The 19095-nt window shown below is 36.9% G+C and overlaps 2 long non-coding RNA genes and 1 pseudogene across 2 annotated transcripts; 1 reads left to right on the top strand and 2 right to left on the bottom strand.

Annotated features, from left to right (window-relative positions):
• Positions 1-3476: 3476 nt before the first annotated feature.
• On the top strand, positions 3477-4116 carry LOC149738332 (uncharacterized). Its single transcript, XR_016384525.1, has 3 exons — positions 3477-3616; positions 3689-3764; positions 3983-4116. It is a non-coding gene; the product is annotated as an uncharacterized LOC149738332 (long non-coding RNA).
• Positions 3713-4435, bottom strand: LOC149738333 (uncharacterized). The gene is made up of 2 exons (XR_016384598.1): positions 4295-4435; positions 3713-4034 (listed from the first exon to the last, which is right to left on the bottom strand). It is a non-coding gene; the product is annotated as an uncharacterized LOC149738333 (long non-coding RNA).
• Positions 4436-7579: 3144 nt separating this feature from the next.
• On the bottom strand, positions 7580-8630 carry LOC149738334 (uncharacterized; annotated as a pseudogene).
• Between the last annotated feature and the right edge of the window lie 10465 nt (positions 8631-19095).

The raw sequence follows: 19095 nt of genomic DNA on the forward strand, positions 1-19095 counted from the left end.
GTTCTGTATCGATAAAAGTTAAAACGAGATTTAGAAGCGGTGAATTTGTGACATTTTAATAATTTAGGTAACTTTATTTTTTTCCCTTTAAAAATATATGCTAAGGTAAATATAAATATTAGCTATTTTAGGCCTTCCAACAAAAGAAAAACGCAAACAAAATGAAAAGTTCGGTTAAGCTCACTGCAAAACGCAACTGCGCATGCGCAGTAAAAGTCAAACCAAATACAACGCGATGTCTATTAAATACGGATCGACTAAAAATGTTCTGGTCCGTTGCGACCGATATATTTGTACCGGACGCTATTGCGCATGCGCCGCGAAGCTACCGACAGGTATGAAACTGTTGCAACTCGACGCCTAAAGTGACGTCACATTACCGAACCACAATACTCCGTCAATCATGTCAACACTGCGGATACGACTTATCTCATGGGAGAATATTCTCATAAAAATATACCCCCCGTTGACGAGGTTAATGATATCCCGTTCAGCCGCTGACAGACCCAAATAGGTTCCATTTTATCGCATGAGGTCACACTGCTGTCACGTGATTCTGTCCAGTATATAATTCGTCTTTTCCCTAACACAATAACTAGAAACGATAACTAACTGACGCCGCTACGGGCAGTGAGACCTCGAGGTCAGTCTAGGATCATGGCTGGCTCTTACGAGCCCATGGCCCGGTCGTCTAGTAAACTTTTGCCCGATCTTGTATCGTGTACTTGTATACCAGAAAAGGGAATGGAATACAGCAAGACATCATGAACTCAGTTTGGTCTTTGGTTATAAAGGCAATTAAGAATCCAGTCGATATAGCACTCACAGAAATAAAAAAAAGAGTAGAACGCGCAACTGCCCAAAACCGTGATATATTCTTTTTTCTATTCACGTGACCGCCAACTCCGTCCCCATTTCGCTTGGTCTCCATTGTAAAAGATAGGCGCATGGTAGTTTTAGGAGGATTTAGCTGTTTATTTTAAAAACTACACCAACTATTCAAATTTATCAGGCCAATTTAGTTATTTGGTAGGTTAACGCTTACAGTTCACCACTTTTTAGGAAATTTAATTGTTTAATAATTTTAATTAAAAACCTTTAAACAAGCGGTTTGTTAGAAATATATATATATTAGAAAATAATTGTTTTACCCTATAACTTTAAATCAAGTCAAAAATCTAAAAAAAAACTACATAAAACGCCATCGATTCCATTGACTACAACAGTAAACGGGAACGACCCGCAAAAAAACGACATTAGAGATCCGCGTTCTATTCTTTTTTATTTCTGTGATAGCCCCCACTGAAGCTTTTTTTTATTGCAATAAAAATTACGCGAACAACAGTACGGTTACAGTACCAGCATTAACAAACAGCTGCACCCCATTTCATAAAATGTGTGGAAGTAAGACCACGTATTTTGGCTATTTGGTATTCAGTGGCTTGGATCCTTTCCACTTCATGAACAAAAATTTTTACTACGGGAATGTTCTGCTACACTCTACGTCGATAAACACAAAATCGAGTACACAACAATAAGCAGTTTACAAGAACATCATTAACACCGAATAAAAAGTGCTTTACGTGAAAGCAAAATGGTACGGACCCTTGCGCAAATCAAGTTTTTAACTTTATACCAATAGTCTTTAACTTTTGGACAATTATAAAAAGCATGGATTATCGTTTCAGTATCATCTCTACAGTAAACACAGCTGTCATTGTTTTTAAGTCCCAATTTAAATAGTAGTTCATTAGTTACGATAGCGTGGTTTTGTAGTATTATTTGAAATGACCGACATCTTGTTTCGACTGTGCAGAAATAATTTCTTAAATACACTTTCTCCCAATCTTCAATGTTTTCCACTTTTAAGGCCCATTTTTGTTGTGTTTTGGGGTTCGGATCTTTAAATGCGCCAGTTATTTCTCGGTAAATTGAGTTTGTTGCTTTAAGTTCTTTAACGCCATCTAGCAGTTTTGCTGCGTCAGCGGCATGATTCTCTATCTCGACATTACCCTTGTCCCAGCTGTCTGGTATAGAATTTATTAGTTCGTTATAACATTTATAATCGGTATTACTGTCTTTGACTTAATATTTTTCGACAATTTCTGAATAGCTCATATAGTTACCCGTTTCATTGATTATTTGACAGTAGTTTATTAGCCCTGCACTTGCAAACTCTTGGATGAAAAACGGATGAGAGCGACACTTAAGTTTTGCGTTTAACCATAAACATCTATTGCTAATAATTTTCTCGCCCAGCGCTCGACAGTTATAAATACGTTTAATCGTTAGTAAGGAGGTTCGTAGCGATCGGATAGGTATCGTTCGTTCGAATTCGACGGACGTTTCACGTATAGTTGATAGTAATGTAGCCAGTAAGATCTCTGAGTTAAAGTAACGGGATTCAATAAGTTTCCACGATGACTCATATGCTGGATTTATGAGAAATTTTAACCACTTGGACTGTAGAGCTAGAGTGTAAGCTTTAATGTCGATCATGCTTGCACCTCTCCGTTTTATCTCTTGGCACAGCGTTTTTCTTTTTATTCGTTCCCATTTTAATCCCCAAACGAACCGAAAAAATCTCGTGTTTAAGGACTTTACAATTTGTGTCGGAATTGGTATTGGAAGCACGCTTACCTTATTATATGTTAGTATCGGGATTATTAGAGATTTCACGACCGTAATCTTTCCAAGCATTGTAAGGGCTCTGACTGACCAAATGTTTAGAAGAGTTGCAATCTTATTTAGCGGCCTTGTTAATTTGGATTTTATTAAATTTTTATCGCTTTCATTTTGAATAGGAAATTCAATGCCCAAGTATTTCATATGTTCTTGAGGCCACCTAAGTCCCTGGCCCGACATTGGCCTGCTTAAACACTTTCGTTTGCTACCGATGTGAACCGCTTGAGATTTCCGAAGGTTAATTGTGCAACCAGATTTAACCCCAAACCCATGTAAAATTTTTAAGATATTGTTAAAGAGTCCGGCCCACGGTTCTCATGGTTGCGCAGTTTTTTGCATAAGAATAAAGTTTTATGTCTACTGATGCTAAATTCACAGCCAGTTTGTGAAAATTCGCTTTAATTTAAAAGTTATGAACGTTTAAAAAATCAAATTTCAAAGTTGTAAAATACGTCACTCGCGGGCACTGTGACGTCACAATGCAATATTTCGTTTATGGGGAAAACCCGGCCTATCAGCGGTTTATCGTTTATTGGTGCAATTTTGATAGATAAGCAAATCAAAACGTTTTTTTAAGGTATTAACAATACCAGCAACTTATTGGAAGCTATTTCCTAGGGATCAGCGTATAACCAAACAAAATAGCCTACCAAGCTTAGTGGAGAATTAGTTTTCGTGACTTTCTAGGGTTCAGATTTTAAATTCTTTTTGTTTCTTCCCTATATGGCATAGACTATATTTATATCTGTATTTAAAGTTACCATATAGGAGTTTACCATAAGCCGAGTAATCATGCCTGATAGGTGCTGTGTTTAAAATAGCAAGACAAGAATGACTGTAAAGCGATAAGTGTATATAATATAGATATGTGTGTGTTTTCATTTTCAAAAGGAAGAGTGGGGCTTAGAAAAAAGCAAGCAACATTACATTGGTATGCTGGTCATCTCATATTTGTAGTGCACATTTTACTTCAGATCGCTTTACTATGATATGTTCTAATTAGGATATGCAAGGAAACTTGTTCAGATCAAGTAAGCAGCATTTATTTGGAGAGCGCAGAAGAACAAATCCACCATCTGGTACAAGTATTCTTTATTCAAAACAATGAAAATACTCCAATACTTAAATATGTATTTCTTGTAATGTTGAATGTACTTAATTTAAAACAACATAACTCTTGCATGAATCACATTTTGTATGAAACAAGACCATTCAAAACTGAATGATGAAAAATTCTTTGTCACTATAATGTTGAACTGTCCCTATAATGTTGAACCTTTCTGTTTTCCTTTTCCAGTCATTCCCGTACCTATCGAACAAAGTTCTGATCAGCTGTGTGGCGATAATATCTAAACAAAATAAATGCCATAAACATGTGATTGACCAACTTTTTGGTATGAAGGCCAACAATAAATACTAGACTAGAGTAAATTGATTTCACTAAATTTGTATTCCATGCTCCGGTCTCAGTCAAGAATATCATATGTCCAACACATATCTGTTTACACAAATTTCAACCAATTCAGGAAAAAAGACAGTGCAACACTTTAACCAACAGACTTATTAAATGTCACAATTTTTTAATAAATGCTATTCTTGGTCAACCCACCAAATTGTGTTGTTGATTTGCTCAGCTTCACTTATTTTCCATGGTCTTGGCCTGTCTACTTCCCCAACACTTGCGGGAAGTACAGGTTTAAACTGGAAAGGCTCAATACCTATTGCTAGTGGACTAGGATCTTCGCTTATGTCACTTCATCAGATGAAATACTTCTATCTGACTATACATCACACACTGACACTTTTACATTATTGTTAACTGACAAATTTAAATAGCGTAATACTGTAATACACTTACAAACAATTTTAAAAAATATTAATTTTAAACTAAAATCAGGCCACGGCATTACCTACGCATATTTCTTAATTTAAAAGTAACAGAAAATGCTATGTCGACGGTACACTCTGTTTTGCTGCAAACAGCAAAGCCTAAATCAGCTGATCGATTAAAAAAGATCGTGACGTAATTTACGTCATAGTGCCCGCGAGTGACGCAACAATAGGCGAATTTTTTGGCACTTTTTAAAACGTTTTTTTGGCCAAACTAAATATTTTTTTCACAAAAAAATACCACAGATAGTATTTATTAAGTGTAAATTTTCAATTAAAACCAACTTGTATGAGCGTGGTCCAGACTCTTTAAAGCTTTTCTGCGTGCCGGCTGTAAATATAACGGTGTCATCTGCAAAGAGCGATACTCTGATCTGATTGCCGTTGACTTCAATACCTTTAAAGTCAGCTGCACGAATTTCTGCAGCTAACGTTTCAATGACAAGAACAAAAAGTGAAGGAGATATTGGATCTCCTTGCCTACAACCTCTTCCAACCCTAAACAGGGGAGACACATGCCCGTTATTTGTTACTGCGCACCGCGGATTATTGTAAAAAATGTTGATCCATTTTTGTATGTACTTCGGAAAACCACGTTTTTTTACCATTTCATGAATATAGTTAAAGGTTAACGTGTCAAATGCTTTAAGAAATCGACGCTGACCACCGTTCCTGGGATGTTTTCTGAGTCACAGTAGTCAATCACGCCCTTTCATAAAGCCAATTTGATTTGGATGTATTAGCTCAGGTAACGTAGATTTAATTCTTGAGTTAATTATTTTAGAGAATATTTTGTAATCAACGTTAAGAAGCGTCATAGGTCGATAATTTGTAGCAAGCAACGGATCTTTACCTTCCTTCGGAATCAGTGTTACTACGCTTTCGGTCTGGGAATTTGACAACATGCCTCTAGCTTCAGTGCGTCGAATCGAGTCGATAAGGAATACTTTAATACGATGGTTCCAGTAACACATTCTATGGCCCAGAGCCAGGTTTACCTATCCCCACTAGCCGATGTAAATCGGATCTGGCTCTTTGGGTCCTAGCCAAACACCAAGAAGAATGGACAAAACATGATGGCTGCAGGCAGACGAAGGACTATAGGAGAAACATTAGCAGGTGTTTTTCCGAACAACTCCTGAAGCTGCCAAGGCAAACGTTACGTTCCATTCTTCAAGTGATAACAGGGCATGACATGTTTGCCAGTCATCTGCATAAACTTAAAAAAAGTGAGAGTCCCATCTACCCTGTCTGTGGCGAGGAAGATGAGACATCCTTTCATTATGTTGGCATATGTTCAGCATATGCGAACGCAAGACGGGAGCATCTAAACTTGACCGAGCTGTCAAGGGAAGATCTCCCATCCATCACCATTAAAGCCCTTGTCGCCTACCTTCGGGGAAGCGCCAGGCTCCTTAAACTGGGAAGGTCCATGCAGTAGCACCCCGGGTGTTGGGGTAATGGGTCAATTATGGCCTGAATCCTAGGGCCCACGGCGTGCCACGCTGCGGGACCTCACCCACATAGAATAGAATAGAATAGAAATACTTTAATATCCGGCCAAAAGGTTTTGTAAATCTCTGCTGTGAGTCCGTCGTTCCCGGGCGTTTCATTTTTATGCATGGACGTTATAGTTGAGTGTATTTCTTCTACCCTTAATTATAGGTTGCTCAAGATTGAGAGCGTCGTCATAGCTAAGTCTTGGTAGCGATAGCGAGTTTAAGTGATTGGCGATATCGGATATTGGTATCGGTTGCGGGCCTGGATTATATAGATTTTTATATAAAGTACGGAGTTCATTAATTATTTCCGATTGGTCGTTTAGCACGGTGTTTGACTTTTTAAGACGCCATATCGTTTTTTTCTCAGAGTTACGTTTTTCTAAGTTTAAAAAAAAATGAAGCATTTTTTACCCCTCTCGGCCCAGCGCGCACGACTTCTTATTATAGCGCCATGTGTGCGATGTTCAATTAAACAATCCAGTTTGTTAGGCAGTTGTTGTCTACGCTCCAAAAGACTTTCTTCTGGATTGGACCCAGCATCTGTGATTTCGGATTCTACAGAGGCTAGTTTATTTTCTAGTTTCGTCTGAGTCTTCTGTATCGATTTTCTATATTGTGCGCTTAGTTTGATGAATTCTCCACGAACCACACACTTTAAAGTGTCCCATCGAACATGAGCATTGACATGTCCGCGAGGATTGGTTGCGCCGAAGTCCCTGATTATTTTTCGTGTTTTAGTAACTGACGCTTCATCTTGCAGTAACGAGTTATTAAGTTTCCACAAACCCTCCCCCCTGTTGATAGTGGATAAACGCAGGGACAGTATCACAAGACTGTGATCAGATCTAATGCTTGGACGAATAACGCAATTACTTAACTTTGGCAGGAGTTCTTGGGATATGTAGGAACAAATCAATTCGACCGGTTGAATATGGATTAGATTGGTAGCGAGTAAATTGTTTAAGGTTACAGTTTTTTAATCGAAACGCGTCTTCTAGTCTAAGAGTTTGCATGTGCTCCAGGACAGTCTCTCGCGCATTATGGTTTCTTTCGGCGTTTGGATTATGTCTATATCTAAGTGGGGGCCAAGTGTAAGATTGAAATCACCGCCTAAAATTATATCTGTGCTGGCTATCGTGCGAGAAACTGTTTGGAATAAATCTTCAAAAAATATCGGGTCACATCTCTGTTTCAGCGGTTATCTTCCCTCTGGGTCTGCATTAGTGCTTCCCAAAGTGTAAGAAGTTTTTTTATCGCAAAGTAACGTCACCCCTCTACTTCTGTTTGACCCATTACCCCAAAGAATTTGTCCTCCCCACTCCATTTCCCATAGCTTATTAGAGACTGCACAGCCGTGTGTTTCTTGTGGGAATGCGAAATTAAGTTTTTTACCTCGGATAAGGTTGAACACTGCTTTGCGCTTTTTTTCTATCCCGCAAACCGGCCACATTATAAATAGCAATATTTAGTGACATTAAAAAGGTAAAATAAAAGTCGTCCATATTTGCTAGATTAAATAGTTACGCTTCACATCTATAAACACATCCACAAAGACATTTAAATGGTTCATCGTCAAGTTCCTCGATATACCTCTTCCCGCATTCACAGTTAATTAGTTTATTTTTACACGCAATATTTTTGCAAGCTTTAATGGTATTTCTATAGCCGAAACAGCAAAAATTTGAACATTTACAAAGTCTAGAATGCCTTTGACAAGTGACGCAATTGTAGCAGCCGTCGTCCGACCGAGACTCTGGTTGAAAGGTGTTGCAGCAAGCCATCTTCTTCAATGTCCTCTGGCATAAAGGGAAGCTTGTATCTTCTACTTCCATTGATTCCAGAAACAGGTCATTTGAGCATCAAGTGCGAGCCACGACAAACTCCTGCGAGCAACCCCAACAGTTGTATGACGTAGCATTCTCTGTGGACAATCCTTCATTTTTGCACTTCAGACAGCTCACAGGGAGTTTTGTTTCACTAAGACTGACAGAGTGCATCTTTGCTTTGTTGCACTCTTCTGGGCTCGATAGTGGCCTTTTTGGTCTAGTTTTCACTTGCCCCGACTTGCTACTTGCCTCTATATTCTCAGCAAGTACTGTTTCTCTCGGATGATTTGCTGTAGGCATCGAGGCTTAGTGAGTCTCGATCTAGACTGCCGCGCACCTTCTGCTTGGGCGTAGATGTGACGTCACGCGGAAGAATATCGTTGACTGTAGTGCCAGTGAGTTGATCTTTATCACTTGTTTTGTTTCATGTTCTAATCTTAGGTAATCCTGCAATCTTTTGGAGCAATCGGCTTGTTTGTGCCCAGTTTTTTTACAATATTTACAGGTTACTGTTTGCCCATTGTAAGTGACGTAAAACTCCGTATTATTTACTGAGATATAGCTTGCTATTAGGTTTTTTCATCAGGTCCTCTTTTTTCATTACTGCTATCCTTACGCCGGTTTTAAGCCCATCTCTGTCGGACCTTTGAACGATTTTATCTACTGATACATGGTTACGTTGCAGAAATTCGGTTATTAAAAGGTCCGGAAATGAGAGACGCAGTGTTTATACTGAAGATAACGATAGGAAAAAGGCAATTTGATTTCAATCAAGAGATTAAAGATAAATGCTAAAATTGAGAATTGGGATAAGTGCGGAAAAAAATCACCCTATCAGCAACAACAACAACAAGAGATCACACAGATCTAATGCATGAGCACGGTATAAACTAATTAGCATAGTAGGGTGGGGGAAGATGGGACATTTTGTCAGACAAGACTTTTTTTAACTTGATTTTTACGGACCCCTATTTAATGATAATCAGGAAAATGAGGTTACAGAATTATTCGACAGTATTATCATGACTTTATAAACCGCCCGTCAAAGCTGATTACTGTTTTTAAATATTAAAAAAATATGTAAAATGGGAACAGTATACTTCGAAAGGGTAAAAAAAATGCGAAATAGTAAGGTGCTATTTTTTAATGCTCGCTAAATCACAGTAAAGCCGATGATTTTTTTTAGTTTGCGTGTGCGAACGATGAAACTGCTTTCATAGCTTCATAAAACAACCTTGAATATTCCGTTCAGTTTGATTTTGTCTCATAAAACAAGTTTTAGTTTTCTAAAAAAAAACACTAAAATATAAGCATGAAGAAAATAGGCAGGGGTCAATATGACTTTAATTTAAGATAAAAACAACAAAAACATCGGTTTAAGGTTATACAGTAGCCTATATATGAAGTTTACACGGCAAAGAAACTAGCACAGCCTGTGAAACTCGGTAGGTTATCTACAAGTTGCAGAATACTGCTAATGTAAATATATTTCAATTTAGAGTCCCACCTTTCCCCGCATTGTAGTTTTGTATGTTTTCATTGCCAAACTTTGAAAGATTTGCTTTTAATTTGGTAATTGATACCTCAGGGGTTATTTAACTATAAGACACTGATATAATAAAAAGATAATATTTTGAAAATATATTCGAAATTTGGTCATTTGCACTTGGTGATAATTTATGAGAAGTGGCTTGTGCCAAACAAAGTCCATAGAAATCACAAGTTAAGAAACGTAACAATTTGGACGCCATTTATGTTCGAAGAATTTGGCGGGAAAGAGAAAGCTAGTATGTTTATGCTGTATATAGAACTGCGTTATATTGATGTTTTGTAGCTTATACAACACGTAATGGTGTTTGTCTACTTTGTATTTCATCAGTCTGTGTATAGGTAACATGTTATCGACAATAATTGTTAGCATGGTTGAATATACTTTGCTCCTAACTGCACTGAAAGCAGCAGTGTAAATGTTACGTCTTTTCTTTTTCATTGAAGTCAGAAAGAAGGAAAAGTCGGTTTGTCAACGACAAAAAAGGTGACAACTGGTTTCCAATAGCAGGCAGTAGTTTACGCGAAGTATACTTTTAAGAAAAAAGCTGTATAGGGATGTTATATGCCACTGTTGTGTATATATAAGCAAATATATAGCATATATGAGGTCAACTTTTTTACACGGGAAAGTGATTTCTATGGTCTTTGGTGCCAAAAACAGAGTAGTAATACCCAATTTTTAGAAAAAATAAAAACTATATCAATAGTTATTTTCAGTTTTCTGTTATTACAAGTTCATATACACTTGTAGGATACAATATTTATCCATTGATGTTCGAACATTACCCATTGTCGTTCAAACAATACCAATTGTTATGCAACAAGAGATCACAGATCTAATGAATGAACACGTTTTAAACTAATTAGCATAAGATAGTAGGGTGGGGGAAGATGGGACATCTTTAACACATAATATCCAAATGGCCTGATCGTGTTTTAAACAATTAACAATGGTCTGTGGAAGTCGTGAAGATACGGTTTTTTAATTCATTAAATGTTCTTTGTTTACTACCAAATGAAAAAAGAAAACAAAATGAAAAGGTATCCCATCTACCCCCACCCTGCTATATTAGTTAATCCTTTTACTACAACGGTCGACTGGGCTCGATCAAAAACAAATCTGAAGTAACCAACAAAACGGGTTCTTGTCGCCATTGGTGACTGTGGTGCAGTAGGCAGAATGTATTTACCTACATGTATTATAACTAATGAAACTTGACGTATGAGGATTGAGTGATTGGTAAAGAATGTGTGTAAATATGCTTTGTACAACTCCTGTACCATGTGTTTATTGTAAACTTACACTAGTTAACGTTGTCGTCGCTTAAAAACGTTTGTTTTCATAAATTTTAACGAACCGTAATCACGCAGTAATTAGGTAATGTTAGAAGTTAATATTAATCATATGATGTTGAATTAAAAATAATGTTTCAATTACGATTAATGATATTACGGTATAAGAGTGGTGCATTTAATGCGTCCCCACTTAAAAGCTAATAGTTTGATTGAGTCGTGAATCGTTGTGTGGATACTTTTTCCCGCCAACCTGCCAGACAGTGTTTCCGCTGTGCAAAGTTCATGAGGAAAGTAATCGTTAATTAATCGCTCATCGTGCGGTTTTAAATCTGAAAATTCAGTCTAAAAATTATAAATATATATTACGATTCGATTTCAAGCAAGAGATTAAAGAAAAATGCTAGAATTGAGAATTAGGATAAGTGCGGAAAATAATCACCCTATCAGCAACAACAACAACAACAACAAAGCCAAGAACAACTGTTCGACGAAAAAGGATCTATATGACCACTAACGTATTCAGTAATATAATGTATAGGTAACATGTTAAAAACTATAGCAGTAAAGCAAGAAAAAGAATGTTCAGACCTAATTTTTAAAGCGTACAGTGTTATTTTGTGTTATTTACGTATATTCCTATTTATAAATACCTTTAATAATCAAAATTAACACTGATTTTAAACCGTCCCATCTTATCCTGTGTGTTTTCGAATTTGTAAAATTTCACCTGTTGTGCGGATAGCTAAATAACTCCTCTTAAATTGGTCTCAATTAATAAAGGAATGATAGTACTAATTCGTGGTATTACCCAAAAACCGTCATCTATTTTGATTTTGAAAATATTTGGCAATATGTGCTTAAGTGTCCTATCTTCCCCCATTGTACTATAACTATACATTCTTTTTTTCTATTCACGTGACCGCCAACTCTGTCCCCATTCCGCTTGGTCTCCATTGTAAAAGATTGGCGTATAGTAGTTTTAGAAGGTTTTAGCTGTTTATTTTAAAAACTACTTAACTATTGAAGTTTAATGGGCTAGGTTAGTTATTTAGTAGGTTAACGCTCTCAGTTTACCACTTGTTTAGTACACACACAGCGAGCGACTGAAATGAAACACTGTGAAACACTCTAACAAATAATTTACACACACTAAACATTACAAAAGTAAACGCCATTAATTTTACATGGACGACCATTTAACGAGGTGCTTAGCTAAAGTGGAACTTTCATAGCAATTGCTTTTTCGGTTTTTCTAATTTCATTTATATAAGTCCACGTTTGGTAGATGCTTCTGAACTTTGCAGCGATAAATAAAAAAACGTACACCAAGTAATATACAATTAATCAGATTCGGCGATTTCTCATGTTGTATATACCAAACACTTCAATATCATCAGTGATTATTAACGGTTTTCTGAATTTTGCCACAATCCATCCATTAATATTTTCCCAGAAACTTTGAATCATTTTACATTTCGTAAACATGTGAACAAGGGAGTCTGTTTCCGTATTGCAGAAAACACAGTTTAGAGAGTCGATCATCCCAAAGTTAAACAGACAAGCATTGGTTACCACCGCGCGAAGGTTTAGTTTGATTTGAAAGGATCGTAATTTAGTTTCAACTGTCGAATAACAATTACTCTGGCAAATGTTTGACCAATCGAAGTTTGTTGTTAAATTTAGTTCACCCTCCCATTTTTTCCTGCGTTTTTCCGGATATTCTTTTACCTGTTGGATAAAATACTGGTACGCTACCTTCGTAGAGACTGCATAGTCCTTCAAATGGTCCTTAAGCATTGTTATATCTTCCTTGGTGCGTGCATTTCCTTTGTATTGAATCTGGTCCCATTCCCGCGGCAGTGCATTTAGTAATTCGTAGAATTTTAGCGAGTGATTGGTAGAAGCCGCGATATTGTTTATCTCACAAACTTCCTCGTAGGTTTGGTACTGCCCGGTGGGTTTGAGGAGTTGGTTATACTCAGTTACCCCCGCTTCTACTAACGTTTTGTCAAACAACAGTCGTTTTTTTAATTTCACATTTTTGTTTAACCAAAGGTAGTTTCGCTGCTCATTATCCTTACGCGATGTTGGCCCAATTACAAGTCGTGCTGCTGTAAGCGAGGAGCGGAGCGTTCTGTATGGAATAACGGTTTTGATTAGCGCGTGGTTGTTCGGTAAATTTAATTTGATTGCCTCCCATAAGTAAGATTCTGGTATTAAAGTTTCTATAGCTTTTCATGTTGATTGTGAGGCTGGGTTAAAAAGCTCGTATAACCATTTTAACTTCTGCGCAGCTATATAGGTCGTTATATCCATCATATTAATCCCTCCCTCAGCTACGGAGGAGATCAGAACCTTTCTATTAACTTTTTCCCATTTCGATCCCCACAAAAACGTGAAGAGCGATCTGTTTAACGACGTAGTAAAAGCGTTCGGAACATCAACAGGAAGTACACTCAATTTAAATAAAAGCGTTGGTATTATCAGCGTCTTGACTATCGTCACTTTTCCCAGTAAGGTTACCCCTCGTCTTGACCACATATTTATGATTCTTTTAATGCGTGATAGTGGGTCGGAGAAATTGATTTGAAAAAAATCAAGGTTACTTCCAGGAACCGCAGTTGTTACCCCGAGGTATTTAAAACTTTCTTTGGCCCATTTTAGCTGGATTGCTGTAGATCGCGACTGTGTTTTAACCATAGAACCTATAGCGCATGTCACCGATTTTTCTAGGTTAATTTTGCATCCAGACAACCACTTTAGACCACCGTATTTCTTCGCTCATTGCGTTGAAGGAACCTGACGATCCGTTTATAAAACATAATGTATCGTCCGCAAATAGCAATATCTTAAGTTCTTTATCCGCTGTGTTTATTCCTTCAATACATTGATTCAAACGAATATGTTGCGCAAAGCATTCTATTGCGAGTACAAATAACAAGGGCGAGAGCGGATCTCCTTGTCGCACACGTCGTTTGATCGGAAATGACTCTGACAAGAAGCCAGCATTATTTATTGTTCCCGTTGCTTTTCCAAATAATATTTTAACCCATTGCACTACGCTTTGCAAACCGTATCCTTGTAAAACTTTTTCTATAAAAACTTACTCAATTAAATCGAATGCCTTGTACAAATCAAGAGATAAAACTACGCAGGGTATATTCTCCGTCTCTGCAAAGTCCATAACATCGAATAGCAAGCGGTTATTCTCCCCTATATATCTGTCTTTAAAAAATCCTTTCTGGTCGTCATGAATAAGGCGCGGCATCACTAGTTTCAATCGTTCTGCAATTACTTTCGATATAATTTTATAATCGGTATTTAAAAGAGTTATAGGACGGTAGTTTTCGACTATAAGTGGGTCTTTATCAGGTTTGGGAATTAGTGTTATTATGCCGTTTCTTTGCGAACCGCACAACAAACCTCAACAACCCCATTTTAAGCGCATGGTTTGTGGATTTTATAAATGCTCCTCCAATTTCTTTCCAAAAGGTTGTATAAAATGCCGTACTTAATCCATCGTTGCCTGGTGATTTATTTTTCCCCATTTTCCGTAACGCTTCATAGCACTCCGTCTTGGATATATCCTTCCCCAAAAAGGACCCTTCCTCCTCGCTAATTTGGGGTAGCTGCGCCACGCGGATATGGGAATCTATTTGCTTTGTATCCGTTGGTCTGCTTGAATATAGCTTTCGATAGAACTCTTTGAGTGTGGTCATTATTTCCCTGTGGTCCGCAATGACTAGCCCGCTTTGTTTTAGTCGAACGATTGTATTACGTTTTTTGTTTCTCTTTTCCAGGCTTAAAAAATATTTTGTGTTTTTTTCCCCGTTTTCGGTCCAGTTTGTTCGGCTACGCACGATAGCTGCCCTCGTTTTGCCTTCCAATATTGCATTCAGCAAGCTTTGTAAGTCTCGCATCTTATGTTGTAAGCTGACTTCGCCCGAATCAATGCGCCGCTGGGTTGCTTTAAGTAATTTTTCTATTCGATCTATTTCTTTGGTTTGCGATGTTCTTTTCTCGGCGGCATGTTTAATAAATTTCCCTTGCAACCAGCATTTTAGACTATCCCAGATTATATGCGGTGATACATCTGAAGTTTCATTGATCGTTAGGAAAGCGCGGATTTCGGATTTCAAGTAATTTATGAATTGGGGGTCGTCTAAAAGGCTATTATTTAGTTTCCAATACCCTGGGCCGTTTGCTTTAAACTCCGGGCTTATGTTTAAAACAACAAGTCTGTGATCCGATTTAATACTGGGTTCTATATCACAGTTTTTATATGTGGTGTTAGACCTTCTGAAACAAGAAAAAAATCGATGAGACTTCCGGTGAACGGATTTTGTTGGACGCGGGAAAATCTCCGCTGCCTCGGGTTTAATTCCCTAAATATATCAAACAGATCGAACTCTTTCATGAAGTTCTTAATTTCCGAACTGCATTTGCGTGTTTGTTGCCCGGTGACTTGTCCAGATCATTTGACATAACTGCGTTAAAATCTCCTCCTATTATAGCGTCGTTATCTAAATAGTCGTTTATTATCCCAAAAAACGAATCAAAAAAAAATCTGGTTATCGGAGTTTGGTCCGTATACATTTGCCAGTGTAAGCCGTTTTGGTCCTGCCGAAATTGAGGCGATCAGGAATCTTCCTTCAGTATCGCTCTCTGTATGATGTACAGTCCGCAATTCTGTTGTGGCGACAACAGAATGCAAACGCCTCGGGCGGAGGTGGTACCGTGCGAAAAAAAGGTTTGCGCGTTTCCCCACTCGCATTTCCACATTACCTCTACATCCAAGCTGCTATGTGTTTCCTGCAATAGGATTACGTCGAATTTTCTGTTTTTAAAAAAACGGAAAATACATTTATATTTCGCATTGTTACGTAAACCTTTGACATTAAAGGGCCTAAACACACCCCAAATGTACTTCGCTTTAATCGATAGAGTGTGTTTTTCTAATTCCAACGACACCTTACTTGTTTTAATCGGTTCTGTATAACCAAAGATATTCCAGCTCAAACACCGTGAAATTCATAAAACTGATTTGAAAGTTGCGTGGCGAAAAAATTGAGAAGTGTACTACCCACGTGACAAATCACGTCACAAAATTGTTGAAGCGTGGCCGCTCTCATTCAGAAAGGCGAGAGGCAGTGTTTTCAGCGAAAAACGAGAGAACAAAAAAAAAACGCAAAAAGCACAAAAAAAACGCAGGTTTCGCTTTTACGAATGAATCAGTCACGTGACTAGTACGTTCCTACGTCACAATCACGGAGCTCGTAGTAAAAAAAAGATAGCGCTAGAGATCACTGTTTGAGGACGAATATCTCCGCCTATACTCGACCAATTTTAATAAGCAAAGTATTTTTGGAATCAATAAAACGGTCGCTTTATGAATTTACCATAAAAAATAAAAGTGACATGGGGTGTGTTTAGGCCCTTTAAACGATACTATTTTCATTTTGAGATGCTTACCACAGGTGTAAATTGTCAATGTAAATGTTCAGGTTTCTCTTCCGCTGTTCGTAGTGTCTATTTCGATTTCTTTTCTGCGATATGTAATTTCCATGAAAGATTTTCTGTAATTGTTACTCCAAGGAACCGAAAAGAGTTGACTTGTTCAATCTTATTATTATTAATCTTGATTTCTATTGGTACATGGGGTAGTTTAGTGTTGGGGGAGTTGGAAAAGTACATAAATTTAGATTTATCAGTGTTTAGTACCAGTTAGTTTGTTTTCTAGATCTGTGTTGGTAAGTTGGCTGATCACCAAACTAGTTTTACCCGAGATAAAAATGCTGGTGTCATCGGCAAACATTATGGTTTTGCTGTGAATGAGGCAATTTGGGTAGTCATTAATATAAAGTAAGATTAGTAGGGACCAAGGATTGAGCCTTGTGGGACTCCTAGATTGACAAAATTTTGGTTTGAAGACATTACTCCATTGAATTCTACTATTTGGTTCCGATTGGACAGATAACTTTGAATCCAGTTTAGTGCAGTGCCTCTTATACCATAATGTGGCTTTTGCTAAGGAGTATCCTACGGTCAATAGTATCAAATGTCTTTGAGAGGTCTAGGAATATTCCCAGAACGGAGTTGTTTTTTTCCAGTTCATTATAGTTATTTCATTTACTGACAGGGAGGTAGCATGACCAGTGGAGTGGCCTTTTCTGAAGCCGAATTGGTCGGTAAACAGTATTTTAAAGCTGTTTAAATATAATAAGATGCGTATATACATCAACTTTTCCAATATTTTAGAAAAAGTGGGTAATAAACTTATCGGTCTATAGTTTTTAATGTCTTTTGGGTTGCCTTTTTTATATATGGGAATGATTTTTTCAATTTTTAAATCATCAATAAAGGTTCCAGTTTGTAAAGATAGATTAAACACATGGGATAAGGCAAGCAAAATGTTTTCAGGGGTGGATTTTATCAGTCTACTTGGGATGCCATCCATGCCACGGCTAGATTTAGATTTTTGGTCCATGATTATATTTTTAATTTCAATTGATTTTTGACTGAGGTAGTGGGTGTGATGTGTGTTTGTGGGTGGTATCTGCTTTACTAGATCTGCGGCTATGTTAAAGAAGTGGTCATTAAATTTATTAGAAATAATAAGTGGATCAGTAGTCGGTTTACCATCTATTACAAATGCTTTTGTGTATTGAGTTTTGATTTTACCAAGTAGTGAGTTTATAGATTTCCAGGTGGCTTTCATGTTTAATCTGTTTGCACTAAATAGCTTTCTATAATGTTCTCCTTTCCCATTTATAACTGCATGATGGTATTTGTTTCTAGCTGCATTGTACCTTTTCTTATTTTCTTCTGTATTCCTTTGCAAGTATTTTTTAAATAACTTCTGCTTGGTTCTGTTAAGAAGGTAAAGATCTTTGTCAAACCATTTACTTTTGTCATATTTGTTTACTTTAGTTTCCGGAAAGCTACTGTTAAATTCTGTCATATAATGTTGCTGGAATTGGGAGAAGGCAAGATTTGGTTCTGTTTCCTGTAGGACTTCACTGATATCCATATCTGCTAACTTTCCATTGAAATTTATTATATTTTTCTGGCTAAAATTTCTTGAACTTATGTTAGACTGGCTGTTATTAATTTTGAGGTTGATTGCTTGGATTATTGGCAAATGATCTGATATTGGGTCTGTTATTACGCCTGCTTTGATTTGTGAGCTATTTTATATATATATATATATATATATATATATATATATATATATATATATATATATATATATATATTTCTCACAAACCGTTTGTTTAAAGGTTTTTAATTAAATTTTTTAAATAATTAAGTTTTCTAAACAAGTGGTAAACTGTAAGCGTTAACCTACCAAATAACTAAACTGGCTTAATAAACTTAAAAAGTTGGTGTGGTTTTAGAAATAAACAGCTAAAACCTCCTAAAACTACTATGCGCCTACGTTTTACAATGGAGACCAAGCAAAACGGGGACAGAGTTGGCGGTCACGTGAATAGAAAAAAGAATATATCACGATTTTGCACAGAAATAAAAAAGAATAGAACGCGCATCTCAACTGTCGACAAAGGAGAGAGTCTCTCCTTCGCGGGTCGTTCCCGTTTACCATTGTAGTCAATAGAATCGAGGGCGTTTTATGTAGTTTTTCTTCGTGTTTTGACTTAATTTGAAGTCATAGGGTAAAACAACTATTTTCTAATGTATATATATTTCTAACAACCGTTTTTTTGAAGGTTTTTAATTAAAATTATTAAATAATTAAATTTCCTAAACAAGTAGTAAACTGTAAGCGTTAACCTACCAAATAACTAAACTGGCCTAATAACTTGAATAGCTGGTGTAGTTTTTGAAATAAACAACAAAAATCTCTTAAAACTACTGTGCGCCTATCTTTTAAAATGGAGACCAAGCGAAGTGGGGACGGAGTTGGCGGTCACGTGAATAGAAAAAAGAATATATCACGGTTTTGGGAAGTTGCGCGTTCTACTTTTTTTTATTTCAGGTGATTCTCTCAAACTAATGCACAGAAATAAAAAAGAATAGAAGGCGCATCTCCAATGTCGGCAAAGGAGAGAGCACGATACACTATCTCTCTTTCGCGGGTCGTTCCCGTTTACTATTGTAGTCAATGGAGTCGATGACGTTTTGTGTAGTTTTTCTTCGTTTTTTGACTTAATTTAAAGTTATTGTGTAAAAAAACTAGTTTCTAATATATATATATTTCTAAAAAAACGTTTGTTTGAAATTTTTAATTAATTTTTTTAAATAATTAAATTTCCTAAACAAGTGGTAAACTGTAAGCGTTAACCTACCAAATAACTAAACTAGCCTAACAAACTTGAATAGTTGGT

The sequence above is a fragment of the Ciona robusta genome, chromosome 3, assembly GCF_009617815.1.
Source record: "Ciona robusta chromosome 3, ASM961781v2".
Taxonomy (NCBI): domain Eukaryota; kingdom Metazoa; phylum Chordata; class Ascidiacea; order Phlebobranchia; family Cionidae; genus Ciona; species Ciona robusta.